The following is a 24,274-nucleotide window of genomic DNA, read 5'->3' as shown; positions in this document are numbered from 1 at the left end:
GAACCAACAGAATACTATCCCTATGGGATGATTGCATGGAGTGACCGTAGATATATAAGGTGCGAGCGCACTGGCTGATTTTGAAGTAATAGAAATCATTGATGACAACAACCCATATCCCGCGCTTCTCGGTATTGATTGGGATATTGACATGAATGGGTTCATCAATTTGAAGAAGCAGACAATGTCTTTTGAAGGGAAATCACTTCACGTTGTAATACCATTGGACCCTGCAGAAGGATCGTGCTATACTGAACCGGTCTATGACTATGAGGAAAGTGATGATGATTTGGATCAAATCTATAAAATTATAGTGCGAGACCAAGATTGGGTTAATCCAACGACTGATGAATGGATTGCATGGGACTGTGAGAGCTCTTGTACCTCAGACTCACATGAAGAATTGGAACATTGGCAAAACATGCTACATGAAGTATCTACACTGTGCTACAATATGATGACAAAAACATTGCACTGTGTGTCGTTAGAGGTAATAAATTTACCTTATTACGATGGTTTAACTTACATAGATAAGTTTTTGGATTCTTTTGAGAGAGAAGTCCTAGAGGATCATCGTTTTCATATGCTAGATTTGGCACAGTGCGTTATGCCCGCTCGATGGTGGGGTTCACACAAGGACAAATTTGATGAATGGCATAATTACAAGAGGATGATGAGGATGTGATTTGGTTGTCCTAAAGTGAGGTTAACTGAGAAATATGATGGGAGGAATGATCCACGCGATCATTTAGAAAAATGGACTAAATTCTACGAATAGAATAGCAGCCAGAGTGGGTGCACTTATTCTATCACACACTGGACATCATCCCTATGAATTGGTACTTGGAAACAGAGCTCCGCCATGGTGCTGTGGAGTGGGATATCTTAAGTGAAGGCTTTTTGATAACCTTTATTTTGAAGACAGATTTGAAAGAATTGATGAGGCGCTGCATGAGGTTAAGGCAACGATCTTCAGAATTCCACAGGATCCTTTGGAATTGGTTCAACTAGATTGGAGTACCCAATTGTGCCATGTGCTAGAATGCTATAATGTGACTACTAAAGGGGAGGATGAGGATCCAAGGAATATCAATATCCCAGAAACGGAATGCCACCGCGAGGTCGAAGGTTCGCAAATAGGGAACCTAGATATAACCGCACCGTTGAAAACTATGCAAGTAAACATTGGTACTAAAGCAAAACCAAAATTTGTGAAGATTGAAGATTATTGGGATGATGCCACAGTGGATAAAGTTGCTCAGTTACTCTGCGAGTACCAAGATATTTTTTGTACAAAATTTTTGGACTTAAAAGGCATCAGAGGTGATTTGGGTGTGATGAAAATAACTTTGAAACCAGAAGCGAAGCCTGTTAAGCAGAGGCTATATCGTCTTAATCCCAAATATAATGAAAATGCCTGCTTGGAATTGGATAAGATGCTTGAAGTAGGCATTATCGAACCAGTGGAGAAACCTGATTGGGTGAGCCCGATGGTAGTTCAAGAAAAGAAGCAGAAGGTAGAGATAAGGATTTGCGTAGATCTAAGAAAGCTTAACGATGTTTGCATCCATGAACCTTTCTCGATGTCATTTACTGATGAGGTACCAGACAATGTTGGAGGACAGGAGACCTACTCATTCACTGATGCATTCTCTGGATACCATCATATTAAGATTGCGCGAGAGGATAGGAGAAAAACAACATTCGCGACAGAATGGGGATGTTTTTAGTACACGGTGATGCCATTCAGACTCAAGAATGCATCAGCGATATTCTCTCATGTTGTCATCGCAGCGTTCAAAGAGTTTATTCGCAAATTCTTGGAGGTATATTTTGATGACTGTAAGGTGTTTTGGTTAGTAAAGCACCATGCAGCTAGTCTGCACTTAATGTTAGATACGTGCCGAAGATATCAGATCGTGCTGAACCTGAAGTGCTTATTCTGCATCCCCTTTGGAATTCTATTGGGTCATGTGGTGTGCAAGTAAGGACTAATGGTGGATCCTGCCAATATCATGGTAATAGTCAATTTGGAGGCCTCAAGCAGTGTCAAACATCTGCGTAGAACATTGGGCCATATTGGGTATTATCGAAAGCTCATTAAGGCCTATGCTTAGATTACTGTGCCTATGGAGAAGATATTAAGGAAGGACACTACATTTTGTTGGGATGAAGAATGTTAACACATTTTGGATGTATTTAAAGAAAAAATTGTCACCATGCCGATCTTGGTCTTCCCATATTGGAAGAGGGAATTCCATGTGCACATTGATGTCTCGTGTATTGCGTTGGGAGCAATGCTGACATAGGCTGGCGAAGGAGAGATGGATCACCATATAGCCTTTGCAAGTAGGAAATTATCAAAGGCTGAGAAGAACTAATCCATGATAGAGCATGAGGGATTGCCTATGGTATATGTGCTCCAAAACTTTAGACACTATCTGTTGGGAAAACATTTCAAGATGTATACAGACCACTCCGCCTTGAAGTACCTAGTCAATTAGCATGTGTTGGGGGGGAAGATATGTAGATGGCTGCTATTGTTTCAAGAATATGACTTTGAGGTAATTGTGAAGACAAGATGGTTGAATGTAGGACTTGACCATTTTTCGCGAACTGAGACTGGCGAGGAGCCTACTAATTTGGAGGAAGAGCTACTCGACGTGTATCTCTTCACAGTGCACTTAGAAGATAATCATTTAACATATTTTATCCACTTTTTGACTACAGGGACGACTCTAGAATGTTACACCAGCAAGAAGAAGAAGGAATTAGTAGTGCATACAGTACTTTTCTCGGTAATTGAAGGAAATTTATATAATATGGGATCGGATGAGATACTTCGACGATATGTGCCTGATTTCTAAAGAAACGACATCCTTGTGGAGGCTCATGGGGGCGCTGCAAGAGGGAATTATGCAGGAAAGGAAACAACGCCGAAGATTTTGCGCGTTGAGTTGTGGTGGCGTACATTACACAAAGATACCAAAGCATATTGTAGGGTGTGTGATGCATGTCAAAGAATGGGCAGGCCATCGCAAAGGGATGAGCTACCTCTAAATCCTTAGGTGTCACTATAGCCATTTGAGAAATGGGCTATTGACTTTGTCGGACCAATTCAGCCCATGGGCAAGAAAACAGGTGCACACTATATCATCACCGCAATAGAGTATCTGATTAGATGGGTGTAGGCACAGCCTGTCAAGGATTTTACAGGGTCCACAACAACTAAATTCTTGTTTGAGTACATGTTTACCATATTTGGCTGCCGAAAAGTGTTGATGAGCGATCACAATACACACTTCCTCAACGAAATGATCAATGCGTTAACAGATGAGTTTCAGGTGTATCATCAAAACAGTAAGCCATATCATCCTCAGGCTAATGGAACAATGGAGGCCTTCAATAAGATATTGGAGAATGAGCTAACAAATATTTGCAACGTGTAGTGCAACGATTGGGACATGCGCATACCAGCAGTATTATGGGCGTACAAGACTACTTTCAAAAAGGTAACAGGTCAGACACCTTTCTGGTTGGTCTATGCCATAGAAGTTGTGATGCCTATGGAATATATCGTGCCTAGTCTATGCATAACATCTTTCACAGGGATGGCAGACCGCGGAGCCTTGGAAGAATGACTCGTGCAGTTGATGGTGCTCGAAGAGGACATATTCTTGGCTGGATTTCATCACCAAGTATAAAAGGAATGTAAAAAAGAATGGCACGATTGACACATCAATCTACACACATTCAAGGTAATTTAGTCTTGATGATGGACCCCCTTTGGGGTTTGAAACGTCGACAGAATGAGCACCAAACTATGGATAATTCAGATCATGCCACTGGAAAAAACTACCACAGAAGCTTAAAATCTAACATATATGATAGTAACTTCAATAAGCTTCCAGGAAAGTTTCAGATGCACTGGTTGGGGATGTATGTCATCAAAGAAATCACAGATGGGGGCGCGGTTCAGCTCGCAAGGCTGAACGAAGAACCCTTTCCAGGAAGGGTGAATGGGAGCTGGTTGAAGCCGTATGTAGGAGATCTAACTCAATGACTATATGGAGGCTAAACAATCCTAGTGCTTCAGGTATCTGTAAGGGAGCGCAGGACTATAAACTACATTGCCTGGTTTTGGGGACTCTGCGATAGTCGGGTTGCATGAAACAAGGTGATGTCATAGTACTAGAAGCCACACGATGGGAGCTATGCAATGGAGGGAGATACTGCGCAGCACAACCAGAAAATGAATGTTAGAGTTATTTTTAATGATTAGATAGCCATGAGATAGTTAAGAGGAGCGGGCGAGTGGCATCTAAGGTTGGAATACTTGAAGATATTCCGCCAAATCAACATTTATGAATGAATTTTGGGGGGAACGGTCAAATTTGAATTCAAATTTTCCTATAAATTACGCATCCTAGTCTAGCAGAGAATAGTTTGCACCGTTAGATTTTTTGCGCTGTGTTGTCCATTGCTTATGAATCATAAGTTTTTCGAGGATTTTGTCGCAAGCTCTGTGTTTTGATAATCTGCTTGAGGAAACCTGAGAATTCATTTACAACACTATGCCAGGACGAGGTGATACTACAAGCACCAGAGGAATTGTTGCCTACGAAGGAGCGGCTCCAAAAGTTGTGAGCATGGAGGCTCCGCATCCTGTGCGTACGACACCTAGGTCACCTAGGCTGAAGACTACACCAGTGCGTGAGACCCACAAGCTGAAGAAATAAAAGCAGAAAAGGATGGTGCCAGTGTGCGAGTCACCTAGAAAGCACTCTGCTACCAAGACACAGAGGAAGGACAAGCAGCCTGAGAAGGTTGTAGACTTGGAGGCTAAAGAGGGCATTAAAGATATAGATGATGAGGGCACGAAGCCCATCTCCATCTTTCCAAAGTATATCCCTCCATGTAAAGGGAATGCGAAGTTCACCAAGGACCCTAACACAAAGAAATTCGTCTCTCATATGCCCTACTTTTAGAAAAGATAACCTTCGAAGGTTCGTTCCTGGCGCAGGTTACCATTTTAAAGATGGAGGATTGGGACTTGGCTGACCATGAGAGGTTCCCCCTCCTCGCGATGAAGAATTACATGAAGCGATTATATTACAAAGACTTCAGTGTCACTACATTGGAGACAATTTAGTGGATCCATGGAGTAGAGCAGTCTGGGTTATCGAACCTGATGTGGGTAACCCACTACCACCACTCTAACATAAATACCACCTGTATACGATAGCTACTGACTCTGGTTCATGATGGGTGCTTGTGGCTTGACACGCCTATCCCCATCACGGACATGATCATCCACAGGATCACGCTCCTGCCACATGAAGGCTTGAATTCGGCCAGGGATTTTGGTAGAAAGATAAGCGAGTGGGACTTGTCAAAGAAGATGAAGAAGAAATTTGAGCTTGTCAAGAAGCCGTGCCGGTACTCTATAACATCCATGAATACCCCATGGTCAAAATTGCCACAAAGATACTAGTTGGCAAGGTTATAAGGAAGTGCCATGCGGATGAGGTTCTGCAACCCGTGATCTTGTTAGCTGCACAGTGTGCGGAGGGCGTGTAGTTGAATTGTTCACACTATTTATGTAGCGAGTTCCTTTCGAATTGTCGCAAGGCTCAAGATGAGAGCAAGACCTTCCACTACGCATGGTTGCTTCTTTCCATCATGCTCATTTCTTGGGAGCTGCTGGAGGACAGTTAGCTTCCTTCATTGGAGGCAGGTTTTCCAAAGACTGCACAGTTTACCTCCCTTTGGGCCACGAAGAACTCTGGACGGGTAATAGAAATGAATATTTACTGGGTTTTGATGGAGGCGAGCATTCGCATGGCCATCAACCAGCACCCATGGTTGTCCCCGACTGTCTATGAATAGTTGTTTGGGTATGTGGAATTCAAGGAAGACTTCCAATGCGTTTATATATGGGCGTGGAAGGATCTAGAGTAGAAGTGGTTTGATCTGCCATATCTCTCCATGGACGATGCGATTTAGGAGGTAATTAAGTGTTGGCCAGCAGAATGGCACTCTCTATCTGACTTGGATGTGGGTACAAGCAAAGGCACGGGGATTTCAGCAGAGAAAAAGAGGAAGGATGTAGGAAAGCAGGTGGCATAGAAGTTGGTCGCCCAACGAAGGAAGGAGGTTGAGGAGAAGGCCTGACTAGAAAAGGAGTGTGTTGCAAAACAACAGGCTGAATAGGAGCAACGTGACTCCGAGCCGAGCGGTAAATTCCCTCTGCCCAAAACCAAAGAGGAATAACAGTCGACACATGGCAGTGGAGGCGATGAGGGACAAAGCACTCCATTTCAGTTAAAGAGGTACAAAGAACATCAGAAGGAGGGGCCCCGAAAGAAGACAAAGGTGACTAAGCCACCATTGGATCCCATTGCGCTGATGGAGGGTGATCTTGATGAGATTGAGGACAAAGTGCATGACATTACATTCAAACTATTGTAGCAGTTTGAGCAATAACACTTGTAGTCCTTAGGCAATATTCAGAAGGATATGCGCAAACTGCAAATCCAGACTAGCAGAATTCAGGTGGGCGCAGGACAAGTCAATGTCGCATAGATGAGCCTGGTACTAGGGATAAGTTAGGCTGCAGAGTTGGTTAGGAGAGTGGATCTCAAGATAGTCGTGCTGCCTGAAGGGCCCCTGAGTGCAAAGTTGGGCGATGATAAGATCATCGTTAACACCTTAAAGAAAATCATCCTCAACATTACAGCACTCCCCAACGAATATCTTCACATGTTGTAGACATGTGTGATAGTGGAATTGAGAGCGCGGGAGTAGCGAGCCCTCAGTTTAATTAGTGAATACAGGGTGAACAACAAGCAAATGTTCGTTGAGAAGATGGAGGCCCTGAAGGAGAAGGATACGATCTAGGCGCAGAGTGCCCAACTAGCGGCCACGATTGTAGAGGCATGGAGGACAGTGCTGGAGTTGCACATACCTGAGGAGGCATCGCTTGAGGCCAAGATCTAGAAGCTAGCTGCGGGCGTTCGTGAGGCAGAGGTAGAGGTGGCAAGAGTTTAGTTTGAACTCAATGTGAAAATCACAAAGCTGGAACTCAAGTCACAACCTTCCACTCCGCTCAAAGTCTAGGAATAGCGCAATGTTGTCATCAAGGAAGGGTTAGCTACAGTGAATGTCGCGGTTATTGATTGTACTACTTTGTTTGAACAGGCCATGGAAGTGGTGGCGAGCCTACAGGAAGATCCCACCATGTAGATATTGAATACTAAGATGTGCAAGCTCCAGCAATAGTACGACGAAGCAAGGGCGACGACGCACACCATTGCTACAGCACAGCGCCTCGCCAAGAAGGAAGGCAACTCCTTGCACAGGTGGAAGCAGTGAAAAAAAAAGTAGTACTTAAAGCATGATAGGGTCCTTGGTTGGACGAAGCCTACCAAGTCTTAGCTAACATCTAGGAAAAGCTGATGAACTTGCAGCTCACTTAGTAGAAGATCAAGTGAGCTATAAAGCAGTTGGTTGAATAGGTGAAGCAGGCAGCCACGCAGAGCGTGGCTAAAGTAGTCGTGGTGCAGGTGGAGCTAGGGGATCTTCACAGCAAGATCACCATGCCAGCCAAGTGACTCGAGGGCAAGTCACAACCTTTGTGTTGGGGGCCTGTTTGGATGGGGTCCCCTGGGTCAGTTTTGGGGCAAAAGCCCAAGTTTTGGGGCGGAAACCAAGTTTTGATGTAAAAAGATGTAAAGTCTCTGCAAATTGTGGACACGGAGCGCAGAGTTAGTTAAGAGTCAAAAAGGGTTTTTACCCTCATTCATGTAAAATTGAGTCAGTTTTTGAAGATCTACCCATGGTTTGCGGACCATGGGATTGTATAAATAGGTGTGTCTCAGGGAGTCTAATGGAGATTTATGTTTTGTGTATGGGTACAATGGAAGGAGTGTAGCGCAAAGAAGTAAGTATTAGATGGGAGAAAGGTTATGCAGCTGAGTGCACAGAGGCCTAGAGTAATGTCCGCAGCTGAGTGCATAGACCCTTGCAGCTAAGTACGCAAGGAAGTATTGAGTCTATAAATCCATACTAAAGATCAATAAAGAAGATTGTTGAAGAAATTCATGTGTTTTATCTCTTTACTTCTGTTATGTATGATTGCGATATATGTTGTGATGAAAGGAGGTCTTTATAAAATAATGATGCATTGATGTGCGAATTTACCTGATCCGTCTTATTATCTGAACGCAATTAATGTTAAGTACTTATGCGAAGATCATAACACTTACTATTAAAGTTATCGAACACTTAGGTAGATATGAGTAAATACTAACTTAAGGGTAATCTATGGTGCACGTAAGTATCTAATTTACCTATTCAGGGTCCGCAAAAGCTAGTCATAGACCTTCGCAGAGGTCTGGAGGCTGATTGAGGGAAATGATAGCACTAAGCCTTAAAGGCTTAGAGATATGCACAAAGGAAGATATAGGTCATAAAAAGACATCACACTGATCTTTGGATGTGGAAACTTGGTTCCAGCATCCCCTCATACTACTTCAGGTGATCCTTCAGTCCACACTACACGGGTTGATTCCGAAAGGGCCAGTAGTGTAGGGATTTGTTTGGTTCAACTAACTTTGAACCTGGGTCAAGACCCCATAAGCCAACAGTCCCATTTCCCTTTGTTCATTGCATTACCTTTCCAGTCCGGCTTAGTCTTGGATCTATGCTTTGATTGCTCAAAACAATGCCTTAGCTTTCGAATGGCCTTCTCCAATGATCTAGGCTCATCGAACTCAATCTTGGCTTTGAATGCAACCGACAATCCACTAATGAAAGTCTCAATTTTGGCCTTCTCCTTCGTGAGATAAGGCACATACCTCAGTAACTCCAAGAACATTTTAGTGTACTCATCATCTGTCATTGATCCCATCTTTAGATCGTAAAATTATTTTTCCTTGTCATCAACATATCTCTCTGACAAATACTTCTTCTTGAATAGTCGCTCAAACTCACTTCAGTTCAAATCCTCCTCATGAATACATCTGACATTCTTCGTATCTTCCGACCAAATGTACTCTTTACATTTAAGGTTGAATTTAGCTACTTTGGCTTTCATGTTCTCTGAATAGTCATGCAACCTGAACAATTTCCTTACGCTAATAAACCATGCCTCTGCATCCTATAGTTTCTTCATCTATCCATCAAAAGTAGGTGGCTGTACTTTCTTAAACTCATCTGGAAAGTATACCCTATCACTCCTCCTATAAGGATGATAACTATGATGATCATAGTGCCTATTTGAATCAGAACTAGAATAATACCTATGTCTACCCCCTCCCCTATCTAAAGTGTCCAATAATCTATCATCTCTAACTGTGTCATCTTTATTTGACCTGTTACCACCATGTGACCTACTACCATATGCCCCATTGGTTGTGTCCTCCTTCTCATAGCTAATACGATGTGGTCCCTGTTGCAACAAATCTGAAAAAATCTGAAGTATCACTTAATTTACCTCTACTTGTTTCTCCCGTGCCTGCACAATTATGTCATTTTCTTCCTTATAAATCCTTATTTCTTCCTTTAAGCTTCTCAGTGTAACTACCAAATCGGAAGAGTTCCCAACACCATACTACTCTTCTAATTCATAGGGAGTGTCTTTGTAATCAACCATCTTGCTAGCCATTTCGTATTTTTTCCTGCAAGGTATATCATGTCAGCTAAACCAAATCACAATAAACTAACGTACCTTAGTATAGCTTGGGGAGGATACCTTGTTTGTAATATCAACTAATCAACGTGATACATGTATAACATAATCATGACAGCATATAAAAACCTAACACATAAGCATATGACCATGCAACCATCATTCTAGCTAGGGTTTGTCATCAACGCATGACCTTATCAATAACACATGCTACAACCTCATGCATGACAACAACCATTACATCACTATACACTTGACCACATGCAAACGTGAACATGCTTTAGCAATACATAACCAGCTACACATATGATTAATGGCATAAACTAACAACACTTGAAACAAAACTTACAAGAATGATACATGCAACCAAGCATACATGAATGTAGACAAACATACAAGAATGTAACCAAACATACAATAATGATACATGTAAGTGACATATCACAACATGTAACCAGTCATACACTCATGACAATGCATTCCACAATAATAACATCAACTTCCACATGACGACGTCACTACAACCATGATCAACATTATGAAAATGCAACAAGCACATGGAATGAAAGTGTAAGAGACACACATGAAACTGACATGCATTCATGACCAACACACATCCCATCCAGTCTGAGGAGTGAACCATGCTCTGATACGACTCTGTAACACCCTCCTCCCATATATACCACAGGAACTGGTCATCCAGGGTAAACATGCAATGAGAGGCCACTATGATATGATTTGACCTCCTAAGTCATGCTAATGAAGTGGAACCAATGGAAACACACCATAAAAAAATTCAACATTAGCCTTAGGACCCTGAGGAACTAACCCAACACTTTAGGTAGCTTGCCCTTGGGTCCCACTAAACTTTTGGACAAATTGACCTTTGTACGCTCTCATGCTATGGGCATGCCAGTGTCCAGGGACCTCTGGACGCTCTCACAGGCCTGCAAGCTAGTGACCAAGGACACTTTTTGTCAGTGTTGTGCTAGCATCCCCAGGATTTGATCCAATTTTTCAGGCCTAGAGCTCAGGTCACTGCCTAGAATTGAATCAAATCTTCAGAACAGTAAAATAATAAATAAATGACAGTATAAATGCAATAAGTTGAATGAGACCTTGACTAGATATCTACTAGCGATGACATGCATTTCGTCAAACATATCACGAGTATGTAATCTACAAGTGTAAACAACATACCTGAGCATAGGGGTCTTGTACTTAGCTGGGAATCAATAAGAAGCATTGATGCCTCAACACATCAATTTTCGTATCATCCATTAGGTCATAGATATATTGATCTTTCATTTACAAGAAAAAACATGATGAGAGCCATACATAGCTACTGTGATAAAGCATATAAATAACCAGCATAATAGTAGCAAAAATACTCATGTAATCACAGCCATATACACCACATATAATCCAAGATATTAATCATAAAAATACACGGAAAAATAGCCTCATATTGATGATGAAAAGTCCAAACGCGGGATGGGACTTCCACGTTTCACCCTAACATAGAATGGTTGATCCAAATATCTCTTGATCCATTCACCCCCATGCTATATTCCAATCATGAATGTGGGATCTCATAGAACACATCAATCAAAACTCATCTAGGCCTTCCAGAATCCATCTACCTCAACCCATAAAATAGTGATTCCAACTCACGGCCAGACATCACAGAATCATCATCATATTGGTCTCTATCCCAGCCATCCAGGGCTCCAGAGTTTTTGTTCCAACCAAGGTTCCAGGACTACTAACTCAACCCACAGTTGCCCTCGGGCTCCAGAGCGTTTGTCCAACCAAGGCTCCAGGACTAGTAACTCAACCCACCAAGGGATCCAAATCATTTTTCCAACCAAGGCTATGGGACAAGTAACTCAACCCAAGTTGTTAAAGGGCTCTAGAGCGTTTGTCCAAACAAGGCTCCAAGAACTAGTAATTCAACCCAAGCTAAGGAAACATGAGAACCAACAAAAAAAACAATCAAATAAATAAACCCACAATCTCCATAGCTATCTAGGAAATGGTAAGGCTAGGAACTCCATTGTCAATCCAGGAAATCCTCCATGGCAGTGAGAGGTCATGACAAAAAATCCACATGCATATGCTATGCATGCCAAAGCTCGTGAGGAAAACATACATGCAACTCAGTACTTGCAAGAAAATACTGCTTTAGTTGTTGATCCCAATGTCCTCTTGCACTTTACCACTCTTCCCTTTCCTTCTTTCTCCATAAATCCAAGTATGCCACACCCTCCAAGAGTGCTCCATGAAAACTCTAAGTCTCCAAGAGTATGAGAGAGAGAGATAATAATGAGAGAGCTCCAAAACTAAATTGACAAAAGGTTACCAACTGATCCTAAGAAGCCTTTTTATCAATGAAGCCTCTATTTTCTTCATTTTCCATTATTTTCCTTCACTTTCCTCCTCACATGCAACATGTGACCTTTCACCTCCCTTTTCTCTTAATTCAATTATTTTCATGAATAAATGTGCCAAAAATTCCATTTTTCCTTTCCAAAGCCTTAACCATTTCTTTGACAATTTCCTTAGCCATTAATCAATCACAAGTGATCCCCATCGCTACGATTTTTCCCAACATTCAGCTCGGAATAAGTGTCCATCAACTATGGTTATTATTTTTCCTTTATTAAATTTTATTGCATGGAATTTTCACTACGACTGTTACATCTAACCATCAGTTTGTGGATAAAATGTTGTGCTCTTCCTCAAATTGGTGTCCATGAGTTCCCATAAACTTTACCAAAGCTTCCCGACAAATCGAGAATCTAAATTAGAAATAATAGATGTTGGAAACCCAAAATGAACCCACATATTTTGGAAGAACATCTTTGCAGTCTGTTCAGTTGTAACCTATTTCTTACATCGAATCAACACACACATTTTTTTGAAACGATCCATAACAACATAAAGATAATCATGAGCTTTATTTTACATTGGTATCCCCACTTCAAAATCCATAGAAATACTTTCCCAAGGATGAGAAGGAATAGGAAGAGGAGTGTACAAACCCAATTTCCTAATGCCAGGCTTGCTAGCAGCACACATGGAACATCCTCTTATATATCTTGAAACACTTTCATTCATGTGAGGCCAATAACAATACCTCCGAATTTGTGCAACTTTTTTGCCTACACCAAAGTGACCAACAATAAGAGAAGTGTGGGGTTCCCTTATGAAATTGAATCTTTCATCCTGTGGAACACATTATTTTCCAAGATGATACAAAAACATGTTATGAACATGATAATCCAACTCTTAAACATGACTTCCTTGAATCAAAGTTGCATAAAAATCTTTAAAATCATCTTCTTGAGCATACTGTTCAATATAACCTTCCCGCACGATTGAGTTATGCTTCAGAATGATAGATTCATTAAAAATAGGACTTGAAAACATATCAACAAATTTTTTGTATATACCTTTCTTGTACATGATTGCCAAATTAAATTGTTGTAGAATCCCATCCGTATGAAATGTATAACATGTTGTAGCTTGGTTTTTTATTCTAAATATTGCAAATGTTGATGACCAATATGAAAAATCGTTTCCTTACCCATCAAATAATTCTTCCATTTCTTCACGCTTTGTACTAAAGAATACAAATCTTTATCATAATTTGGATAGTTAATTCTTGCATTGGTAAAGGTTTTGGAATGATAACAAATAGGCTTCCCATGCTGCATAAAAAATTCTCCCATGGCATAATCACTTGCATCGGTTTGAATCTCAAATTGTTGCTTAAGATTTGGAATTGCAAGAAATTGTGTTGTACTGATATTCTCTTTCAATGTATTGAAGGTTTTATGTTGCTTTCCTCCCCACTGAAAGACTGGTTTCACACTTTTCAAAGCATGTAGTGGAGCTCCAATAAATGAGAAGTTAGCAATCAACTTTCTCTAATATTGGGCTGCTCCAAAAAGGATCCTAACCTTTGCTACATTATTGGGCTTAGGCCAATTCACAATGACTTCAACCTTTGACAGATCAATATTCACTTCATCCCCTCTAACAGTATGACCCAAATAGACTAAAGAGGTTTTCCCAAATTCACACTTAGACATCTTCAAATACAATTTCTCTTTCTTTAATTCATCTAAAACTTGTTTCACATGTTTTGCATGCTCTTCACAGGCCTTAATGAAAATTAGAATATCATCTAAGTATAGTATGACAAAATCATCAAGGAATGGTCTCAACACATCATTCATAACTCTCATGAATGTTGCAGGTGCATTACAAAGCAAAAATGGCATAACTAACCATTCAAAAAAAACTTGTTTTATATTGAAAGTAGTCTTCCAAATACCATCTTCAACAATCTTGATCTTATGATAACTTCTTCTCAAATCTAACTTAGTGAAATAGACAACATCCTTTAATTGGTCCAACAAATCATTAATATGAGGAAGAGGATAACATTTCTTTACCATGATTTTGTTCAAAGCTCTAAAATCCACACACATGCGCCATGTACCATCCTTATTTCGAACCAAGACCATAAGAGACCCACAAGGGGATGTACTTCGCTTAATGACCGCTTTTTCAAGAAACTATTAAATTTTCTTCCTGATCTCTACATTCTCTAAAACTAACATTCTGTATATTCCAATGTTTGGAAGAGGTGCATCCTGTTGCAATTGAATCTCATGTTGGATTCCTCTTTTAGGAGGAAAACCTTCAGTTTCTTCAAACATCTTATCATTTGTGTTAACAACTTCAACCAAATCATGCTCGAGTTTTGAATCACAACCTTGGAAATCTTTATATTCAGCAGTATATTTGGGTTTGATCATCAACAATGCAATTTTTTTACTAACATTTACAAGCCTTTTCATTTGACCAACACTTGAAAGAGACAAGTTCATGTTCTTGTGATATGCTCAATTCCATCTTTAAAAATATGATATTTATTCTCATGATGATAGAATATGGTTTTTTGGTCATACAAGTATGGACTCCCCAAAATCATTCCACATATGTCAAGTGGTACAACATTAAGTTCTCCCTCATCAATAAAGTTTGTATGGATGGTGAATTTAAGTTTACATTTTCTTGTAACTTTCAATTTGGCCTTTTCACATACCCAACTGAAAGGGTAAGGTTTAGGATTAGCTATAGTTTCTAAGTTTAGTTTCTTGACAATAGCTTCAGAAATAAGGTTAACTTGGTATTCACTATCAAACAAGGAATCAACTTTGGTTTGTTTTGAAATGACCCTATTATGGAAAGGCTCAATTATTTCTTTATCATTTTGAGACTCAATAGGCTTACTAGAGGAACTAGTACTTTCAATAGAATCTTTGTCATTCATTCCCATTGTTGTGATTTTTGTTTAATCGCATGAATCGTATCCTAGACCTTATTGAGTTGTTGCAACAGTCTTTTGTTTCCCCTTGTTGTAAAACTTCTTTGGTCTTATTTTTGGATGTATTTTCCAACAATGGTCTTCATCATGGCCTTCTTTTGAACAATGTTTGCATGTGAGTTTCTCTCCCTCTTTCTCGATCGTAGCATTATTTTTTCCTTTTCCTTTAAACTTCACCTTTCCTTTGTCTCCCGATTTGGATGGCTTCTTGTTAGTATTTTGACAAAAATTCTTCCCTATTACTTCTAAATGGGTTGATTAGACACATACTTCATCTAGATTGGTGGGATTAAACATAATAATTGTATGTCTCAGATAATTATGTAAGCCATCTATGTATTTAAGGAGAGTGTATTATGAAGATAAATCTACACCTAAGATTAAATCACTTCTTCTAAATTATTGTGTGTAACTTTGAACACTCTAACGTTTAGCTTGTCTAAAATTTTTCCAATCCATAATTTATTTTTCATGTAAGCTAATGGATAAAATTGCCTTCTTAATGTAGGTACAAAATCATTCCAATAAGAGATAATTTTACCAATTTTCTTCAAGTCTTCTTGAGTTATGGCCTTCCACCAGATGAGAGCTACACTTTCCAAATGAAGAGAAGCAAGTTGGATCTTGGTCACATCATCCTTAATCCTTTGAATCATGCAATAGAATTCAATTTCATGAACCTAATTATCCAACTTTTTAGCATTTACTTCCCCATTGTACATAGGCAATTCAAACTTGACATCAAGCTTTAACAAAGGAGACTTAGCATGTCCTTTCAGAGATCTTGGAGGAGTATGTGAAGGAGATGAAGAAGGAGAGGAGGATGGAGGAGATGGTGGAGGTGAAGGAGGAGGTGGAGTTGGAGTCTTTCTGTGTTGAAAATGCAACAAGAAAATCCTAATTTAATTTTGTCCTTGAATTAAATTGGGAATACAATTGTAATTCCACATCTCATGACAACTTGTATTAGTTAGGTATGTTAATTTGACTTAGTTGGCTTAGTTAATTCAAGTTGACGGCCTAACTTGAGTCATGTAGATTGTCTCCTACATTATAGGATCCCTGGTTGAGTTTATTTTGAGTTGTAATTAATTCATTCATTTTAACTGAGTTAAAGTCAGTTAAGCTAGTTCCAACTATTGGACAAACTAGTGGGAGGTCTAGTAGTGTGGTGCTTCCTACAGTGATGAACCAGTAAATTGATGATTCAGTCATAAATAACTCATGCATGTCATATCTAAGAGTTACACAGTTGATATTGGAGTTGAGGGACAATGTACTATGAGTTGTATAATAATTCGAATTCTGCAAGTGTTGCATGCAGCCTGAGGAAGGCCTGTGAGTATTACATAATTCCAATTGAGGAATTTCCCTAATTAATAGGGGGTAATTCCCAAGGAACAACGAAAGGAAATAGGGACTTGGGAAAGCATAAAATTGGTCAAGTATTGGCTTAGGATTGTCTAGGAAGCAGTGAGATAGATAGAGATAATGTAGAGGTTGCTTAGGCTTGAGCAAAGCATTGTAATCTTCTCGTATTTTCTCACTAATGAAATATACAAATACAAAAGGTTTTTAGTTGTGGCTTTCCACAAGAAATCATTGTGTAATGTGTTGATTGAATTCTTTCTCTTGTATGCTTCGTGATTTCACAATCGTTTAAATTGTTTCCACTAATGAGTAGAGTAGATTCAAGTCTATTCTCTTAGCATATTACAATTAGCAGTTTGAATCTACAAGGAATTTATACATGCTTGCATCACAACCATTACCTTTTGGCTTATTTGAATTGTCTCCATGCAACCTTGTTGTCCTCTCTTTATATAATACTTTCACCATCTCAGACTTGTCATAAAAGTCCTTTCTGAATGCTCTCTCATCCTCAAACATCATCTCATTTCCTTATTTATGTGCCATGGCATGTGGAGTTTGAGGAGTTTGTGATCTCCTTGAAGCAATTTGAGGATCTGGCTCTTCATGCACTCCTTCTTCCATTTTAAACTTTAACCTTGTAACCACCAATAAAAAACTTGCAAACACAGTCAAACCTTCAAAACAACCATGCTTTGATACCAAATTGATTTGAAAGTAAAAAATTGAAGGTTTCATAAAAAATTTGCAAGTAAGTTTATGTCTTGTGGGCAATGGATCAATTTACAAAGCACATAAACTTAGTATTTTAAGTTATGTTTGTAGAAATAAAATAGGGAAAAATAGACCATGAACAACATCACATAAACAACAATTTGATGATGGAGTTAACCCCTCTTAGGCTACATCTCTCTGTCCAACTTCCAATGTTGTTCTATTTAATTATATGCTCAAATATGAAATCACATCAATTTACATCACTAAATTTGGAAAAGTGGCATTGCCATTGTATCCAAAATGCTCTAAAACCCCTATCTAGACTCTTATTGAGCTCAAAAAGGTTAAAAAATGAGCAAGATATGCTTCTTGGAACAAATCTATGCTATTTGTCTTGCAAATTGACAAAACTGGCTAAATATTGTACGAAATCCACCTTTTCACTGACGACTGAGTGATAATTTCACTTGGGACCAGAGGGATTCCTGCCGCAATTGGTGCAATTTGTTGTCTGTTTAAGCACGCCTATTTGGTCATTAGCCCCAATTTTCTAACCTTTAAGGGTGGTCAGCTAGGCACATATAGCCAGGGGTTGGGATAACGCTCACCCCCGTGGCAAAAGTATTTTGTTCTGTTGGTATGGTTCACATGACTTTAAAATGGTTGGGGGTTGTCATAATCACCCATCCCCACCAACTTTGCCCTGCCGGTATGGTCATATATGTTATCAACAAGATCAGGGGCTATGGCCTATCCACTTCCCCCCTCTGCTATAGCCCCTTTCTGGGTATATGACAAGTAACATGACTAGGGCCAGGGCCGGTCGGGCAGGCTAGCTAGCTTGACCCCTTCGCCTAAACCACCGACACACACGCTTCAAATAAAACTAGCAACCATAGTTTCTTAAGAAACATAGCTTTGGCATTGTGGTGAGTTGTTGGTCTATTATGCAGTAGGTGGAGGGGTTGAACTTCACTGAGGCTGATAGACTAGCCTATAGTTTTTTGGCCAATTATAAAGGGCCACGTGGAATCCTCCCATTGGGCCACGTGGCACCTCGTGATTGGACCACTTTAATAACCAATCAACCAATCACAAACTACAAACCTAGCTATATGACACTGCCACATGGCACTTCTTGATTGGTTTGTACTATCCTTATTCCTTCCTAGTTAGTTGTTGATGTCACTTGTACGACTTGCCTAGTCAACATTGCAAGTTAACTTTTAGTTGTTGTGTAAAAAATTCAGAACATCATAAATTCCTCTTACAATGTCGGATTGAGGTGATTCAAGAGACATTGGAATTAGGATGATGGAAACTGCATTTTGGCACTAGTTTCAAGAAATTTTTAGCACATTGAGTTTTGAGCGTATTTTTTTATCCCTTATATCAAATTCCAATTCTAGAATGGTAATGGGAGGTCATCTTTATGAAATTTATTACAATTTTTCTGAGGACATCTAGACAACATGATTCTATCATGTTTGTGGTTGAAACGTTGACTAAGGTAGCTCACCTCATTCCAGTGAAGTCTATTCATTCAATGAGTGAGGTAGCACAGACCTTCATCATGGATATAGTGAGGTCGCATGGTATTCCAAATAATATTGTGTCAGACAAAGATGCTAAGTTCGATTCTAGGTTCTTTAAAGAGTTACTTGTATTTTTTTGTATAAAGTTGGCCTTTAGTAAAAATTATCATCCACTGACAGATAGACAAACAAAGAGGATCAATAAGATTTTAGAGGACATGTTTAGAATGTATGTTATGTGTCAACAATGGAAGTGGGAAGAGTATCTTCCATAGGTGGAGTTTTATTAAAACAAGTATCAAGAATGTTTAAGGATGAGTACATTTGATGAACTTTATGGGCGGAGTTGTAATACTCCCATCTGTTAGAGTGATCGAGTGAACAAAGTATTGATTGGACTGAACATGTTGGCAGAGATGGAATAGGAAATGTAGGTTATCAAGAAGAATCTAGAGGAAAGATGGGATAGATAGAAAAGCTATGCAGATTAGCACAAGGTATTTAAGGAATTTCAAGTTGGTTAATAGGTGTATTTGTGAATCAAGCCCAAGAAGATCCCCTTGAATATTGGATCTTGTGCAAAGTTGGCACCTTCGTCTTGTCGGCCTTTCAAGATTCTTGAGAGGATTGGACCAGTGGCCTACCAACTTGCACTGCCTCCAACAATGAAAATCCATGATGTTTTCCATGTGTCATTGCTTAAGAAGTATGTTAAAGATGTTAATCATGTGATTGGATGGTCTGTATTACAGGTGGAACTAGAAGGTGAATTCTAGCCGGAACCTCAGTGCATTTTGCAATGAAGGATTATTATTCTACGTAATCGATAAATTGAGCAAGCTAAAGTGGAATGGAAGCACTTTGGGCTCAATGAAGCTACATGGGAGCATGATGATCAAATGCAGGCTATGTATCCTTCTCTATTTTCTAGTTGAGAGGATATATTTTGGTATATGTTTTGGTGTTGTGTTTTGGTTATGTCTATGTACGTGTATATGTATGTAAATACCCTCAAGATGTGTTATAAAGCTCCAATAAGTGGTATAGTGTTCATGATATGTTGGTTTTGTTTTCAGCATTATGATATGATGTAAATGTTGCATCAAGTTGTGTTATAAAGCTCCATGGGAAGCATGCGTTTTGCTGGTTGATAAGTGTCACTGAACACTGAGGTTGGTATTCCCCTAAGGGGTAGAGTTCTGTAATAGCCCTAGTTAAAAATCCATGTAATAAAGTTAATAAAGGCAAAATAAGACCAAGGTCATGGGACACATATTCCAAGATGAATGTTGGAAAAAAACATTGTGATGGGGATCAATGATGGTTAATTAATGGCTAGGGAAATTGAAAAAAGCATTGGAAAAGAAAAAGAGGCATTAATTAACATTTTATTTATGAAAATAATGGAAAATAGGAGAAAAGGAAGGTGAAAGGTCACAAAATTGCATGTAAGGAAAAATGAAGGAAAATGAAGAAATTGGAGGCCTCAATGATAAAAAGGATTATGAGGATTAGTTCATGGTTTTTTTTTAGCTTTTTGTTAGGGTTAGCTTGGATCTCTCTCTATTCTTTCTCTCACACACTTTTTCACGCAGGGTTTTCTTGGAGCATTCTTGGAGCACATTGGGTTTGGAGAAATAAGGCAAAGGAAAGTAGGAAAGCACAAGGAGGCGACGGGATCAACGACTGTAGTTGGATTTCTTTGCGGGTACAGAGTTGCATGTATTTTTTACTTGATGTTTTTGACATGCATGGTTTATGAATGTGGTTATTTGGTTATGATCTATCATTGGCATGGAGGGTTGGCTGGATTGACAGTGGTGTTGCCTAGCCTTTCCATTCCTAGATAGCCATGTTGTTGTGGGTTTTTTGTTTCGTTTTTTTGATTGGTTCTCATGTTCCTTATGGTTTTGTTTTGAGTTATTATTTCTTCGATTCTTGCTTGAAAAAACACTCTGGAAGCCTTGGAACAACTTGGGTTGAGTTACTAATCCTAGAAGACTTGGTTGGATAAACGCTCTAGAGCTCTTGGTGAGTTGAGTTACTAGTTTTGGAACCTTGGTTGGACAAACACTCTAGAGCCCTATGGAAGTTGTGGGTTGAGTTATTAGTCATCTATTAGGGTTGGAACAAATTATTTGGTGCCCTAAACAACTTTGATAGAGACCAATCTGGTGATGGTTAGTGATGTCCTATAGTGAGGTAGAATAACTGGTTGATGGTTGAGACATTTTTTCCTCTGGAATCCCTAGTTTGGTATTGTTTGGTTTATTCCATGAGATCCTACATTCATGCTTGGAATATGGCAACAGTGTGATTGAGTGAGAGATAGATTTGGCTCAGCCCAACCTATGGTCGGGAGGTACATGGAAGTGCCTGACTTGGTTGGATTTTACATATGTTAATAAGAGATCATTTCCTCTTGTATTTTATGAGTAAATGTACTTGTTATTATGTTGTTTTCATGGTTGTTTTATCATTGTTATTATTTTGGCTATATGTTGGTTATAAGCATGGTTTTATGATATACTTTAGTTATGGATATCATCATGTTTTAGTTATTAAATGAATGGTTAATGAATGTATGACCTAATAGGTGATAAGGCAACTATTGTGATAATGAATCATACCTTCTTGACAATTATCACATAATTATGAGATCCCTATGTTCATATATGTAATTATGGCAAGTAGATTACATGTTCATGATGTGTTTGTTGAAATATGTATCATGGTTAGGCCTGTGTAGGTCATGCTCTTGTCTAAGTTTTGTATGGAAGGCTTTTTTTTTGTGGCATTCATTGTTCTAGAAAGTTTCATTAAGTTCTAGATAGTGGTCTAAAGGCTAGCCTTGAAAAAGTGTCTTAGATCTCGTGGTCAGAGGCATAGAATTGGGTGAAAAAGGCTATAGTCACTCCCTATCATGCGTATGCATGTGAGTGGAGGGTTACTATTGAATTTTGGTAGTGTTGTGCCAACATCTGGAAGTCCAAGACACTAAAAAAAGAGGTTTAACTCAGGGTTTCGGCACTTGGAAGGGTAATTTAGCCCTTGGGGGTCCTGTAGCACCTAAGGGAGGTCAGTAAGGATTTGGTTTTTTGATTCTACTTCCTTAAGGTTATCTAGGAGGTCGAGTCATATCCTAATAACTCTTCATTAGATGTTTACCCCAGTAGGCCGATGAACTTGAGTAAATGTGGGATGAGGTAGTTACAACTATAGCAAACAAAATAAAGTGTTTCCAAAAGATTCCAAGTGTGTAGCACTTCAAAATGGAATGTAAAATATGACATTGTCATGAAAACAATGTTATTTCGAAAAGGACTAGTTGAATCTAATTCATATGAAAATAAAATCCAACATTCGTGTGAGATGCCAAGTGTGTAGTACTCTAAAATAGAATGAAAATATGGCATGATCATGAAAGGGGCCATGTTGTCGCCGCTATGAAACCCTCAAATATTTTTCTACATTTTAATTTTGGAGCCTGCCTAACTATCGTATCAAGTGTCACTTTGGTCGCTAAGTGTCGTTTCATGTCATTTTATATGTTTCAAATGTTATTTTTCTTTTATAAGTGTCGTCACGTTGATTAGAGAATCTTTGGTGCACTCCATGGTTATAATACACATATTAGTTATAAAACGACACTTTTTGTCGTAGTCACACACACTTTGTCTGTTTTACTTGAAGAGATCTTGTAAATTGGAGTTTTGATGTCTATTTCTCAGCCTTTGATCCTGCCTAAGTTTTGTTTATGAGTTGGTATGTGCTGCACTTGATTTTTCTCCTAACTCATTGTGTTTTCCCCTTATCATATCTTCTAGACTTAGACAAATTGTGGCTTGAACAAGTTGGCCCACTAATATTAAGAGATTGCATAGCACAATCCTAAAATTTATTGAGGTCCCTTTCCTTGTTCGAAATATGCCTTTCACCCTCCCAAGTGCATAACGCACTCCCAAGCAATAAACTCTCCTTTTCTTCCCAAACTGCGCCCTCGAGCAAGCTCCTCTCTCAGTTGAGTGCATAGTGCATCAATAGTGCTCAGTTGGCCTTCTTTAACCCTTGAAACTATTCCCTTCATCCTTAGCTGAGTGCATGGCACATCAACAATGAACATCAAGTCCTCTTGAGCATTTATACTGTGTCCTACATCCCCTTGTGACTTAGATTTTCCCACTTGAGCGCATGGTGCGTCAACAAGCATAATTAGGTCTCCTTCATCCTTCACAATGCGCCCTACATCCTCCATCAACCCCTGTAGAGTGCACACCACATCCTTAAGCCTCAACACTCATCTCTTGTCCCTTAACAATGCGCTCTACACCCAAAAGTTCCCTCTTTCTTTCCTACGCGCAATGATGAACCATAATAAAAAAAATTTCATGAAACATGTTAGAATAAGAGATTTTTGGGCTGATGTTTTATTTCCATGAGTGATATTAGTTGCAGGTGTTTTAGAACAACATGGAGAGGATGCATGAAGAGATCTTTCAAAGGGAGCAACTTAAGGAAACATTCAAGAAAAGTGAACACATGAAGTGACAAGATGAAGAACATTGGAACCTTGATTATCAAAACAGTCGATAAAGACTCCATATGATTTGAGACCCTTTGGAGGGTAAAGGAAACAACAACATGAAAGCTACATGCAATATTAAAGACACAAGTGGCAACACTATCACCTCTCAAGAATTTCATGTCATTAGTCATTATGGGTCCAAGTCACTAGTTAGTGACTTGTCATGTTATCATCGCATGATGATGTAGAAATAATGATGTAATTATGTAATCATTGTAAATCCAAAGATGTGGAAGTCCAAGAGTCATATATGGACAAAAGAGTCACATGGAGAAGTCCAAAAGACATATGTAATTCCAAAAGTCATAAAGAAATTCAAAGGTCATCTAGAAGTCCAAGAGTTGTATATAAGTCTAAAGGTCATTAGGAGTTGAAAAGTCATATGAGAAACTCAAGAGTCATGGGGATATGAAAATCCATGCCTCTAGTTATAAAAGAAACCTCATTACTCAAGAAAAAGATTTTTCGCCTTGGCCTCTCCCATAATGCATTAAAGAGATAGAGATAGTTCTTATGCAGAGCAAGTAGTGGCTATAATGCTCCACTGTTGGAGCTAGTGGTGTTCATTTTACTCATGTATCTTGAAACTTTTTCTTAATACTTGAAGCCATTTGGCCAACATATTTTCATGCATAGATGTGGATGTTTCGATACTATTCTTCAAATGTTTGCGGTTTATGTTGGCATCTATATGTACTAAAGAAATTGAACTATTTCGGTGGCTTTGGTGCTTAACTTGTTGGAAATGTGTTGTGATTTTTATAACAAGTGTTGCATCTATGTGAAATATTTTGCTTGATGGCTAATGATTCTTTCATATGATGTGTGTGTGTATTTAATAGATAAGAATTATTAATTTTATTTTAGACAATCACTTGCGTTGCTTGTAACGAAAGAACCTTTATACATTTACGATTGCATATTTCACAATGCATACTCTCTTGCTCATTCAAAAGCACAAATGTGCTACACTC

The sequence above is a fragment of the Pinus tabuliformis genome, chromosome 6 (assembly GCF_031772625.1).
Source record: "Pinus tabuliformis cultivar Carrire ecotype Pingquan chromosome 6, CPIR1, whole genome shotgun sequence".
Taxonomy (NCBI): Eukaryota; Viridiplantae; Streptophyta; class Pinopsida; order Pinales; family Pinaceae; genus Pinus; species Pinus tabuliformis.
This window is presented reverse-complemented; position numbering follows the sequence as displayed.